Source organism: Barbus barbus (genome assembly GCF_936440315.1).
Source record: "Barbus barbus genome assembly, chromosome: 11".
Classification (NCBI taxonomy): Eukaryota; Metazoa; Chordata; class Actinopteri; order Cypriniformes; family Cyprinidae; genus Barbus; species Barbus barbus.
The window spans coordinates 31248592-31263931 of NC_136739.1; the positions used below are offsets into that span (position 1 = coordinate 31248592).

The window sequence follows — 15340 nt, forward strand, 5'->3', positions numbered from 1 at the left end:
CAGTCATTAGCTACGACCAACAGGAAGTCGGCTATATTTATTTTAATGTGGGTTTTTTTTTAAAACGGGCTGTAAACAAATTCATACTCCTCCAAACAGAAACACGTAAATCACACCAAACATTTTTTCTTATGATGCCAAAATACTGAAGATGCTAAATTGCGGACGGATTTAGGATATCTTGAACGATGATTTAATGGCAATTTATTAAAGTTACAGTAAAAAAGAGAAAACTTTTCTTTTCTTTTTTTCTTTTAAGAGCAGCTTCCAAACACTTCATAAAAAATTACATACACAGAACAATACAGTCTGAGGATATGTGATTAATTTCATGAATTTACAATACACTATGCTTAGGAGAAAATTTAAAAACTATCAGAGTTCTCCTGTCTCTGTGCTTCTAATGTTTGCGGTAGGTGACTGGGTGAGTGACTGACTGTGTGAGTTCAGTGAGTGTGGAGGGGGAGAGAGAGAGAGACAGGGTCTGTTTAAACATCTCAATAAAATCCTTAAAAAATGCTTATAAAGCATTAAAGGTTTTGATAACACTTTATAATTAAGTCTCATTTGTTAACAGTAGGGAATGCATTAATTAACATGAACTAACAATGAAATATATATTTTACAGTATGTTAATTCTTCATTGATAGTATGAACTTACAATGAACTAACAATGAACAAAATATTTTTTATATTAGAAAAATAGTCATGTTCAAAAGATAAAACTTTAAAATTTAATAATATATTAACACATTTTGGAATTGATTTTGATCAACATTAAATGGTATATATTTATTAATGATGTAAATTAACAACAGTTAAATAATGTTGTTTTTTAACATTGGTTAATTCACAAATAACATTAAATATTAACAATATATTTTTTACTTTATTAATTTGTGTTAGAAAAAATTATTCATGTTAGTTAATGGAAAAATAAATAATTAAAAAATGCTTATAAATCATTAAAAGCTTTGGTAACTATAATAATTTCTCATTTGTTAGCATTAGTAAATGCATTAACTAACATCAACTACCAATGAAAAATAAATTTTCACAGAATTTAAAGTTTTATATGTTCTGTGTGTGTTTCACAGAGTTGATGGTTTGGATTAACCCTTTAATTGCCGTATCCCTTAAAACCAAACTGCCAGAGGGTTACTGTGATGCTTGTGCTCGCTGGGCACCGTTTTATCGATGCCACCGGGGTGGCGTATGCTGACGGCTTGGGCCCGTCATCGCTGCTCGCAGCTATATTTATTATTTTTTTTTTTTTTTTTTTTTTTATTATTTTTTATTTCGACTATCCGGGTACTTTTGGGGGCCTTAACGTGCCCGAAAACTCTTGAAAATTGGCACACACATTGGAACCTGCGGCCATTAGGACGCCGCTGAGGCTGGGACCCGGGCGTGGCACAGGGGCTCTACGGCGCCCCCTGCAAAATTGTCAGAAAGCTTGATGTATAGCTCACACATACTTGCACGTATTCATATGAAACTCGGTACACATATAGAACTCATTGAGCCGAACAACTTCCGTGCAGCATGTCTTAGGCTCCGCCCAACAGGAAGTCGGCTATTCAGGGCTGTTTAAAAAGCGCATGCTCTGGAATTTGATATACTCCTCTGAGGATTTCCATACGATTGCCACCAAACTCGGTGAACATGATCTCAAGACATTGGGGACGCTAAATTGCGAAGATATTTTTGATATGTCGAACGGTTTGCCCGTGGCGAGGCGATGAAGTTATGGCGAAAAATGAGACCCAGGAAATGCCTAATAACGTCCACATACATTGTATGATGTAGATCAAACTTCAGAGATTTGTTCGTTGTATGATGCCGATCGGATAGATGTGACTATTATGACTGAAAGTTATAGCGCCACCAACTGGCTGCAGGAAGTGTGTCGTTTTCAAAATGCTTTGAATTCAGCATCTTATTTTTACTCGATTTGCTTCAAACTTCACCAGAATAATGTCAAAACACGGCCGATGTAAAACTGTGAAGGGAATATTGATATCTAAAATTGTGTTGCCATGGCAACGTGTCAAAGTTGAAAATTCGTTTCTGGTGATTTTGAGGCAGATAACATGTTTAGAATGTCATGAAACTCAACACACATATCCATTTTAATGATAGTTAGAAACTGGAAAAAGCTCATAAACGGGCGTGGAAGAGGCACTCTATAGCGCCACCTTTTGTCAAAAATGGGGGGGTTAGTTTTAGCTACAGACACCAAACTCGGTACATAAATTGTTCTTATTAATCCGGACAACTTTCTAATTTACAGTCATTAGCTACGACCAACAGGAAGTCGGCTATATTTATTTTAATGTGGGTTTTTTTTTTAAACGGGCTGTAAACAAATTCATACTCCTCCAAACAGAAACACGGAAATCACACCAAACATTTTTTCTCATGATGCCAAAATACTGATGATGCTAAATTGCGGACGGATTTAGGATATCTTGAACGATGATTTAATGGAAATTTATTAAAGTTACAGTAAACAAGAAAAAACATTTTTTTTTTTATCTTTTAAGAGCAGCTTCCAAACACTTCATAAAAAATTACATACACAGAACAATACAGTCTGAGGTTATGGGATTAATTTCATGAATTTACAATACACTATGCGGAGGAGAAAATTTAAAAACTATCAGAGCTGCTTTTGAGTGAGAGCTCCCTGCCAGCCTGCCTCTGAGTGAGAGCTCCCTGTCACTGCTGCTGAGTGAGGGGTGGGGGTGGGCTGTGAGTGACTGTGTGAGTGACTGTGTGGATTGAGTGTGGATTGAGCCAGTGGGTGAGAGAGAGAAAGAGAGAGAGGGTCTGTTTTTTAAAATCTTAAAAAAATGCTTATAAATCATTAAAGATTTTGATAACACTTTATAATAAGGTCTCATTTCTTAACATTAGGAAATGCATTAATTAACGTGAACTAACAATGAAAAATATATTTTTACAGCATGTTAATTCTTCCATGATAGTATGAAATAACAAAGAGCAATTTTTTTTAAAGCATTTATTAATCTTTTTAATGTTAGAAAAATAGTCATGTTCAAAAGATAAACTTTAAAATTTAATAATATATTAACACATTTTGGAATTAATATTGATCAACATTAAATGGTATATAATTATTAATTTGTATATATATATATATATATATGATAGCTACAGACACCAAACTCGGTATATAAATTGTTCTTATTAATCCGGACAACTTTCTAATTTACAGTCATTAGCTACGACCAACAGGAAGTCGGCTATATTTATTTTAATGTGTGTGTTTTTTTTTTTAAACGGGCTGTAAACAAATTCATACTCCTCCAATCAGAAACACGGAAATCACACCAAACATTTTTTGTCATGATGCCAAAATACTGATGATGCTAAATTGCGGACGGATTTAGGATATCTTGAACGATGATTTAATGGAAATTTATTAAAGTTACAGTAAAAAAGAACACTTTTTTTTTTTTTATCTTTTAAGAGCAGCTTCCAAACACTTCATAAAAAATTACATACACAGAACAAGACAGTCTGAGGATATGTGATTATTTCATGAATTTACAATACACTATGGCGAAAAGAAAATTTTCAAACTTATCAGAGTTCTCCTGTCTCTGTGCTTCTAATGTGTGCGGTAGGTGACTGGGTGGGTGACTGACTGTGTGAGTTTAGTGAGTGTGGAGGGGGAGGGGGAGAGAAAGAGAGCGAGAGAGAGGGTCTGTTTAAACTTCTCAATAAAATCCTTAAAAAATGCTTATAAAGCATTAAAGGTTTTGATAACACTTTATAATAAGGTCTCATTTCTTAACATTAGGAAATGCATTAATTAACGTGAACTAACAATGAAAAATATATTTTTACAGCATGTTAATTCTTCCAGGATAGTATGAACTAACAAAGAACAATTTTTTTTTAAAGCATTTATTAATCTTTTTAATGTTAGAAAAATAGTCATGTTCAAAAGATAAACTTTAAAATTTAATAATATATTAACACATTTTGGAATTAATATTGAACAACATTAAATGGTATATAATTATTAATGTTTATATATATATATATATAATGATAGCTACAGACACCAAACTCGGTACATAAATTGTTCTTATTAATCCGGACAACTTTCTAATTTACAGTCATTAGCTACGACCAACAGGAAGTCGGCTATATTTATTTTAATGTGGGTTTTTTTTAAACAGGCTGTAAACAAATTCATACTCCTTCAAGCAGAAACACAGAAATCACACCAAACATTTTTTCTCATGATGCCAAAATACTGAAGATGCTAAATTGTGGACGGATTTAGGATATCTTGAACGATGATTTAATGGCAATTTATTAAAGTTACAGAAAAAAGAGAACTTTTTTTTTTTTATCTTTTAAGAGCAGCTTCCAAACACTTCATAAAAAATTACATACACAGAACAATACAGTCTGAGGATATGTGATTAATTTCATGAATTTACAATACACTATGGAGAGGAGAAAATTTAAAAACTATCAGAGAGTTGATATACTGCTTCTGAGTGAGAGCTCCCTGCCAGCCTGCATCTGAGTGAGGGGTGGGGTGGGGTGGGCTGTGAGTGACTGTGTGAGTGACTGTGTGGATTGAGGCAGTGGGTGAGAGAGAGAAAGAGAGAGAGAGGGTCTGTTTTTTAAAATCTTTAAAAAATGCTTATAAATCATTAAAGATTTTGATAACACTTTATAATAAGGTCTCAATTCTTAACAGTAGGAAATGCATTAATTAACGTGAACTAACAATGAAAAATATATTTTTACAGCATGTTAATTCTTCCATGATAGTATGAACTAACAAAGAACATTTTTTTTAAAAGCATTTATTAATCTTTAATGTTAGAAAAATAGTCATGTTTAAAAGATAAACTTTAAAATTTAATAACATATTAACACATTTTGGAATTAATATTGAACAACATTAAATGGTATATAATTATTAATGATTATATATATATATATATATATATATATATATATATATATATATATATATATATATATATATATATAATGATAGCTACAGACACCAAACTCGGTACATAAATTGTTCTTATTAATCCGGACAACTTTCTAATTTACAGTCATTAGCTACGACCAACAGGAAGTCTGCTATATTTATTTTAATGTGGGTTTTTTGTTTTTTTAAACGGGCTGTAAACAAATTCATACTCCTCCAAACAGAAACACGGAAATCACACCAAACATTTTTTGTCATGACGCCAAAATACTGAAGATGCTAAATTGCGGACGGATTTACGATATCTTGAACGGTGTTTTAATGGCAATTTATTAAAGTTACAGAAAAGAGAGAAAACTTTTTTTTTTTTTATCTTTTAAGAGCAGCTTCCAAACACTTCAAAAAAAAATTACATACACAGAACAATACAGTGTGAGGATATGTGCTTAATTTCATGAATTTACAATACACTATGCGGAGGAGAAAAATTAAAAACTTAGAGATCTCCTGTCACTGTGCTTCTAATGTGTGCGGTGGGTGACTGGGTGAGTGACTGACTGTGTGAGTTCAGTGAGTGTGGAGGGGGAGAGAGAGAGAGAAAGAGAGAGAGAGAAAGAGAGAGAGAGAGAGAGGGTCTGTTTAAACTTCTCAATAAAATCCTTAAAAAATGCTTATAAAGCATTAAAGGTTTTGATAACACTTTATAATTAAGTCTCATTTGTTAACAGTAGGGAATGCATTAATTAACATGTACTAACAATGAAAAATATATTTTTTACAGCATGTTAATTCTTCATTGATAGTATGAACTTACAATGAGCTAACAATGAACATAATATTTTTAATATTAGAAAAATAGTCATGCTCAAAAGATAAAACTTTAAAATTTAATAATATATTAACACATTTTGGAATTGATTTTGATAAACATTAAATGGTATATAATTATTAATGATGTAAATTAACAACAGTTAAATAATGTTGTTTTTAACATTGGTTAATTCACAAATAACATTAAATATTAACAATATATTTGTTACTTTATTCATTTGTGTTAGAAAAAATTATTCATGTTAGTTAATGGAAAAATAAATCATTAAAAAATGCTTATAAATCATTAAAACCTTTGGTAACTATAATAATTTCTCATTTGTTAACATTAGTAAATGCATTAACTAACATCAACTACCAATGAAAAATATATTTTCACAGAATTTAAAGATTTATATGTTGTTCTGTGTGTGTTTCACAGAGTTGATGGTTTGGATTAACCCTTTAATTGCCGTATCCCTTAAAACCAAACTGCCAGAGGGTTACTGTGATGCTTGTGCTCGCTGGGCACCGTTTTATCGATGCCACCGGGGTGGCGTATGCTGACGGCTTGGGCCCGTCATCGCTGCTCGCAGCTATATTTTTTTTTTTTTTTATTTTTTTTTTTATTTTTTATTTCAATCATCCGGGCACTTTTGGGGGCCTTAACGTGCCCGAAAACTCTCGAAAATTGGCACGCACATTGGAACCTGCGGCCATTAGGACGCCGCTGAGGCTGGGACCCGGGCGTGGCACAGGGGCTCTACGGCGCCCCCTGGAAAATTGTCAGAAAACACGATGTATAGCTCACACATACTTGCACGTATTCATATGAAACTCGGTACACATATAGAACTCATTGAGCCGAACAACTTCCGCACAGCATGTCTTAGGCTCCGCCCAACAGGAAGTCGGCTATTCAGGGCTGTTTAAAAAGCGCATGCTCTGGAATTTGATATACTCCTCTGAGGATTTCCATACGATTGCCACCAAACTCGGTGAACATGATCTCAAGACATTGGGGACGCTAAATTGCGAAGATATTTTTGATATGTCGAACGGTTTGCCCGTGGCGAGGCGATGAAGTTATGGCGAAAAATGAGACCCAGGAAATGCCTAATAACGTCCACATACATTGTATGATGTAGATCAAACTTCAGTGATTTGTTCGTTGTATGATGCCGATCGGATAGATGTGACTATTATGACTGAAAGTTATAGCGCCACCAACTGGCTGCAGGAAGTGTGTCGTTTTCAAAATGCTTTGAATTCAGCATCTTCTTTTTACTCGATTTGCTTCAAACTTCACCAGAATAATGTCAAAACACGGCCGATGTAAAACTGTGAAGGGAATATTGATATCTAAAATTATGTTGCCATGGCAACGTGTCAAAGTTGAAAATTCGTTTCTGGTGATTTTGAGGCAGATAACATGTTTAGAATGTCATGAAACTCAACACACATATCCATTTTAATGATAGTTAGACACTGGAAAAAGCTCATAAACGGGCGTGGAAGAGGCACTCTATAGCGCCACCTTTTGTCAAAAATTGGGGGGTTAGTTTTAGCTACAGACCCCAAACTCGGTACATAAATTGTTCTAATTAATCCGGACAACTTTCTAATTTACAGTCATTAGCTACGACCAACAGGAAGTCGGCTATATTTATTTTAATGTGGGTTTTTTTTAAAAACGGGCTGTAAACAAATTAATACTCCTCCAAGCAGAAACACGGAAATCACACCAAACATTTTTTATCATGATGCCAAAATACTGAAGATGCTAAATTGCGGACGTATTTAGGATATCTTGAACGATGATTTAATGGCAATTTATTAAAGTTACAGTAAAAAAGATATATATATTTTTTTTGTATCTTTTAAGAGAAGCTTCCAAACACTTCATAAAAAATTACATACACAGAACAATACAGTCTGAGAATATGTGATTAATTTCATGAATTTACAATACACTATGCTTAGGAGAAAATTTAAAAACTATCAGAGCTGCTTTTGAGTGAGAGCTCCCTGCCAGCCTGCCTCTGAGTGAGAGCTCCTGTCACTGCAGCTGAGTGAGGGGTGGGGGTGGGGTGGGGTGTGAGTGACTGTGTGGATTGAGGAGCTGGGTGAGAGAGAGAAAGAGAGAGAGAGGGTCTGTTTTTTAAAATCTTTAAAAAATGCTTATAAATCATTAAATAAGGTCTCAATTCTTAACATTAGGAAATGCATTAATTAACGTGAACTAACAATGACAAATATATTTTTACAGCATGTTAATTCTTCCATGATAGTATGAACTAACAAAGAACAATTTTTTTAAAGCATTTATTAATCTTTTTAATGTTAGAAAAATAGTCATGTTCAAAAGATAAACTTTAAAATGTAATAATATATTAACACATTTTGGAATTAATATTGATCAACATTAAATGGTATATAATTATTAATGTTTATATATATATATATATATATAATGATAGCTACAGACACCAAACTCGGTACATAAATTGTTCTTATTAATCCGGACAACTTTCTAATTTACAGTCATTAGCTACGACCAACAGGAAGTCGGCTATATTTATTTTAATGTGGGTTTTGTTTTTAAACGGGCTGTAAACAAATTCATGCTCCTCCAAACAGAAACACGTAAATCACACCAAACATTTTTTCTTATGATGCCAAAATACTGAAGATGCTAAATTGCGGACGGATTTAGGATATCTTGAACGATGATTTAATGGCAATTTATTAAAGTTACAGTAAAAAAGAGAAAACTTTTCTTTTTTTTTTTCTTTTAAGAGCAGCTTCCAAACACTTCATAAAAAATTACATACACAGAACAATACAGTCTGAGGATATGTGATTAATTTCATGAATTTACAATACACTATGCGGAGGAGAAAATTTAAAAACTATCAGAGATGTCCTGTCTCTGTGCTTCTAATGTTTGCGGTGGGTGACTGACTGTGTGAGTTCAGTGAGTGTGGAGGGGGAGAGAGAGAGGGAGAGAGAGAGAGGGTCTGTTTAAACATCTCAATAAAATCCTTAAAAAATGCTTATAAAGCATTAAAGGTTTTGATAACACTTTATAATTAAGTCTCATTTGTTAACAGTAGGGAATGCATTAATTAACATGAACTAACAATGAAAAATATATTTTTTACAGCATGTTAATTCTTCATTGATAGTATGAACTTACAATGAACTAACAATGAACAAAATATTTGTAATATTAGAAAAATAGTCATGTTCAAAAGATAAAACATTAAAATGTAATAATATATTAACACATTTTGGAATTGATTTTGATCAACATTAAATGGTATATATTTATTAATGATGTAAATTAACAACAGTTAAATAATGTTGTTTTTTAACATTGGTTAATTCACAAATAACATTAAATATTAACAATATATTTTTTACTTTATTCATTTGTGTTAGAAAAAATTATTCATGTTAGTTAATGGAAAAATAAATCATTAAAAAATGCTTATAAATCATTAAAACCTTTGGTAACTATAATAATTTCTCATTTGTTAGCATTAGTAAATGCATTAACTAACATCAACTACCAATGAAAAATATATTTTCACAGAATTTAAAGTTTTATATGTTGTTCTGTGTGTGTGTGTTTCACAGAGTTGATGGTTTGGAATAACCCTTTAATTGCCGTATCCCTTAAAATCAAACTGCCAGAGGGTTACTGTAATGCTTGTGCTCGCTGGGCACCGTTTTATCGATGCCACCGGGGTGGCGTATGCTGACGGCTTGGGCCCGTCATCGCTGCTCGCAGCTATATTTATTTTTTTTTTTTTTTTTATTTTTTTTTATTTTTTTTTTTTTTATTTCAATCATCCGGGCACTTTTGGGGGCCTTAACGTGCCCGAAAACTCTCGAAAATTGGCACGCACATTGGAACCTGCGGCCATTAGGACGCCGCTGAGGCTGGGACCCGGGCGTGGCACAGGGGCTCTACGGCGCCCCCTGGAAAATTGTCAGAAAACTTGATGTATAGCTCACACATACTTGCACGTATTCATATGAAACTCGGTACACATATAGAACTCATTGAGCTGAACAACTTCCGCACAGCATGTCTTAGGCTCCGCCCAACAGGAAGTCGGCTATTCAGGGCTGTTTAAAAAGCGCATGCTCTGGAATTTGATATACTCCTCTGAGGATTTCCATACGATTGCCACCAAACTAGGTGAACATGATCTCAAGACATTGGGGACACTAAATTGCGAAGATATTTTTGATATGTCGAACGGTTTGCCCGTGGCGAGGCGATGAAGTTATGGCGAAAAATGAGACCCAGGAAATGCCTAATAACGTCCACATACATTGTATGATGTAGATCAAACTTCAGTGATTTGTTCGTTGTATGATGCCGATCGGATAGATGTGACTATTATGACTGAAAGTTATAGCGCCACCAACTGGCTGCAGGAAGTGTGTCGTTTTCAAAATGCTTTGAATTCAGCATCTTCTTTTACCTCGATTTGCTTCAAACTTCACCAGAATAATGTCAAAACACGGCCGATGTAAAACTGTGAAGGGAATATTGATATCTAAAATTATGTTGCCATGGCAACGTGTCAAAGTTGAAAATTCGTTTCTGGTGATTTTGAGGCAGATAACATGTTTAGAATGTCATGAAACTCAACACACATATCAGTATTAATGATAGTTAGACACTGGAAAAAGCTCATAAACGGGCGTGGAAGAGACACTCTATAGCGCCACCTTTTGTCAAAAATGAGGGGGTTAGTTTTAGCTACAGACACCAAACTCGGTACATAAATTGTTCTAATTAATCCGGACAACTTTCTAATTTACAGTCATTAGCTACGACCAACAGGAAGTCGGCTATATTTATTTTAATGTGGGTTTTTTTTAAAAACGGGCTGTAAACAAATTAATACTCCTCCAAGCAGAAACACGGAAATCACACCAAACATTTTTTATCATGATGCCAAAATACTGAAGATGCTAAATTGCGGACGGATTTAGGATATCTTGAACGATGATTTAATGGCAATTTATTAAAGTTACAGTAAAAAATATATATATATTTTTTTTTTATCTTTTAAGAGCAGCTTCCAAACACTTCATAAAAAATTACATACACAGAACAATACAGTCTGAGGATATGTGATTAATTTCATGAATTTACAATACACTATGCTTAGGAGAAAATTTAAAAACTATCAGAGAGCTCTTAGACTGCTGAGTGAGAGCTCCCTGCCAGCCTGCATCTGAGTGAGGGGTGGGGGTGGGGTGGGGTGTGAGTGACTGTGTGAGTGACTGTGTGGATTGAGGAGCTGGGTGAGAGAGAGAAAGAGAGAGAGGGTCTGTTTTTTAAAATCTTTAAAAAATGCTTATAAATCATTAAATAAGGTCTCAATTCTTAACATTAGGAAATGCATTAATTAACGTGAACTAACAATGAAAAATATATTTTTACAGCATGTTAATTCTTCCATGATAGTATGAACTAACAAAGAACAATTTTTTTAAAGCATTTATTAATCTTTTTAATGTTAGAAAAATAGTCATGTTCAAAAGATAAACTTTAAAATGTAATAATATATTAACACATTTTGGAATTAATATTGATCAACATTAAATGGTATATAATTATTAATGTTTATATATATATAATGATAGCTACAGACACCAAACTCGGTACATAAATTGTTCTTATTAATTCGGACAACTTTCTAATTTACAGTCATTAGCTACGACCAACAGGAAGTCGGCTATATTTATTTTAATGTGGGTTTTGTTTTTAAACAGGCTGTAAACAAATTCATACTCCTCCAAACAGAAACACGTAAATCACACCAACCATTTTTTCTTATGATGCCAAAATACTGAAGATGCTAAATTGCGGACGGATTTAGGATATCTTGAACGATGATTTAATGGCAATTTATTAAAGTTACAGTAAAAAAGAGAAAACTTTTCTTTTCTTTTTTTCTTTTAAGAGCAGCTTCCAAACACTTCATAAAAAATTACATACACAGAACAATACAGTCTGAGGATATGTGATTAATTTCATGAATTTACAATACACTATGCGGAGGAGAAAATTTAAAAACTATCAGAGTTCTCCTGTCTCTGTGCTTCTAATGTTTGCGGTAGGTGACTGGGTGGGTGACTGACTGTGTGAGTTCAGTGAGTGTGGAGGGGGAGAGAGAGAGGGAGAGAGAGAGAGAGAGGGTCTGTTTAAACATCTCAATAAAATCCTTAAAAAATGCTTATAAAGCATTAAAGGTTTTGATAACACTTTATAATTAAGTCTCATTTGTTAACAGTAGGGAATGCATTAATTAACATGAACTAACAATGAAATATATTTTTTACAGCATGTTAATTCTTCATTGTAAGTATGAACTTACAATGAACTAACAATGAACAAAATATTTTTTATATTAGAAAAATAGTCATGTTCAAAAGATAAAACTTTAAAATTTAATAATATATTAACACATTTTGGAATTGATTTTGATCAACATTAAATGGTATATATTTATTAATGATGTAAATTAACAACAGTTAAATAATGTTGTTTTTTAACATTGGTTAATTCACAAATAACATTAAATATTAACAATATATTTTTTACTTTATTAATTTGTGTTAGAAAAAATTATTCATGTTAGTTAATGGAAAAATAAATCATTAAAAAATGCTTATAAATCATTAAAAGCTTTGGTAACTATAATAATTTCTCATTTGTTAGCATTAGTAAATGCATTAACTAACATCAACTACCAATGAAAAATAAATTTTCACAGAATTTAAAGTTTTATATGTTCTGTGTGTGTGTGTGTTTCACAGAGTTGATGGTTTGGATTAACCCTTTAATTGCCGTATCCCTTAAAACCAAACTGCCAGAAGGTTACTGTAATGTGTGTGCTCGCTGGGCACCGTTTTATCGATGCCACCGGGGTGGCGTATGCTGACGGCTTGGGCCCGTCATCGCTGCTCGCAGCTATATTTATTTATTTATTTTTTTTTTTTTTTTTTTTTTTTTTTTTTTTTTTTTTATTTCAATCATCCGGGCACTTTTGGGGGCCTTAACGTGCCCGAAAACTCTCGAAAATCGGCACGCACATTGGAACCTGCGGCCATTAGGACGCCGCTGAGGCTGGGACCCGGGCGTGGCACAGGGGCTCTACGGCGCCCCCTGGAAAATTGTCAGAAAGCTTGATGTATAGCTCACACATACTTGCACGTATTCATATGAAACTCGGTACACATATAGAACTCATTGAGCCGAACAACTTCCGCGCAGCATGTCATAGGCTCCGCCCAACAGGAAGTCGGCTATTCAGGGCTGTTTAAAAAGCGCATGCTCTGGAATTTGATATACTCCTCTGAGGATTTCCATACGATTGCCACCAAACTCGGTGAACATGATCTCAAGACATTGGGGACGCTAAATTGCGAAGATATTTTTGATATGTCGAACGGTTTGCCCGTGGCGAGGCGATGAAGTTATGGCGAAAAATGAGACCCAGGAAATGCCTAATAACGTCCACATACATTGTATGATGTTGATCAAACTCCAGTGGTTTGTTCGTTGTATGATGCCGATCGGATAGATGTGACTATTATGACTGAAAGTTATAGCGCCACCAACTGGCTGCAGGAAGTGTGTCGTTTTCAAAATTATTTGAATTCAGCATCTTATTTTTACTCGATTTGCTTCAAACTTCACCAGAATAATGTCAAAACACGGCCGATGTAAAACTGTGAAGGGAATATTGATATCTAAAATTATGTTGCCATGGCAACGTGTCAAAGTTGAAAATTCGTTTCTGGTGATTTTGAGGCAGATAACATGTTTAGAATGTCATGAAACTCAACACACATATCCATTTTAATGATAGTTAGACACTGGAAAAACCTCATAAACGGGCGTGGAAGAGGCACTCTATAGCGCCACCTTTTGTCAAAAATGGGGGGGTTAGTTTTAGCTACAGACACCAAACTCGGTACATAAATTGTTCTTATTAATCCGGACAACTTTCTAATTTACAGTCATTAGCTACGACCAACAGGACGTCGGCTATATTTATTTTAATGTGGGTTTTTTTTTAAAACGGGCTGTAAACAAATTCATACTCCTCAAAGCAGAAACACGTAAATCACACCAAACATTTTTTCTCATGATGCCAAAATACTGAAGATGCTAAATTGCGGACGGATTTAGGATATCTTGAACGATGATTTAATGGCAATTTATTAAAGTTACAGTAAAAAAGAGATTTTTTTTTTTTTTTTTTCTTTTAAGAGCAGCTTCCAAACACTTCATAAAAAATTACATACACAGAACAATACAGTCTGAGGATATGTGATTAATTTCATGAATTTACAATACACTATGCAGAGGAGAAAATTTAAAAACTATCAGACAGTTGTTACAATGCTTCTATGAGTGAGAGGTCCCTGTCAGCCTGCAGCTGAGTGAGGGGGTGGGGGTGGGGTGTGAGTGACTGTGTGGATTGAGGAGCTGGGTGAGAGAGAGAAAGAGAGAGAGGGTCTGTTTTTTTTAAATCTTTAAAAAATGCTTATAAAGCATTAAAGGTTTTCATAACACTTTATAATTAAGTCTCAATTGTTAACAGTAGGGAATGCATTAATTAACATGAACTAACAATGAAAAATATAATTTTTTACAGCATGTTAATTCTTCATTGATAGTATGAACTTACAATGAACTAACAATGAACAAAATATTTTTAATGTTAGAAAAATAGTCATGTTCAAAAGAGAAACTTTAAAATTTAATAATATATTAACACATTTTGGAATTAATATTGATCAACATTAAATGGAATATAATTATTAATGATTATATATATATAATGATAGCTACAGACACCAAACTTGGTACATAAATTGTTCACATTAAGCCGGACAACTTTCTAATTTACAGACATTAGCTACGACCAACAGGAAGTCGGCTTTTTTTTTTTTATGTGTTTTTTTTTTTCAAAACGGGCTGTAAACAAATTCATACACCTCCAAGCAGAAACCACAAATTCACACCAAACACAGAACAAGACAGTCTGAGGATATGTGATTAATTCCATGAATTTACAGTACACTATGGCGAGAAGAAAATTTTAAAACTTATCAGAGATATCCTGTCACTGTGCTTCTAATGTGTGCGGTAGGTGACTGGGTGAGTGACTGACTGTGTGAGTTCAGTGAGTGTGGAGGGGGAGAGAGAGAGAGAGAGAGAGAGAGAGAGAGAGAGAGAGAGAGAGAGAGAGAGAGAGAGAGAGTCTGTTTAAACTTCTCAATAAAATCCTTAAAAAATGCTTAAAGCATTAAAGGTTTTGATAACACTTTATAATTGAGTCTCATTTGTTAACAGTAGGGAATGCATTAATTAACATGAACTAACAATGAAAAATATATTTTTTAAAGCATGTTAATTCTTCATTGATAGTATGAACTTACAATGAGCTAACAATGAACATAATATTTTTAATATTAGAAAAATAGTCATGTTCA

The 15340-nt window shown here is 33.6% G+C and overlaps 1 protein-coding gene across 1 annotated transcript in view; it reads left to right on the forward strand.

Annotated features, from left to right (window-relative positions):
- The window catches only part of LOC306877060 (thioredoxin domain-containing protein 6-like), a 42580-nt gene that overhangs the window by 26417 nt on the left and 823 nt on the right, over positions 1-15340 (forward strand). The gene's annotated exons all lie outside the window — the stretch shown is intronic.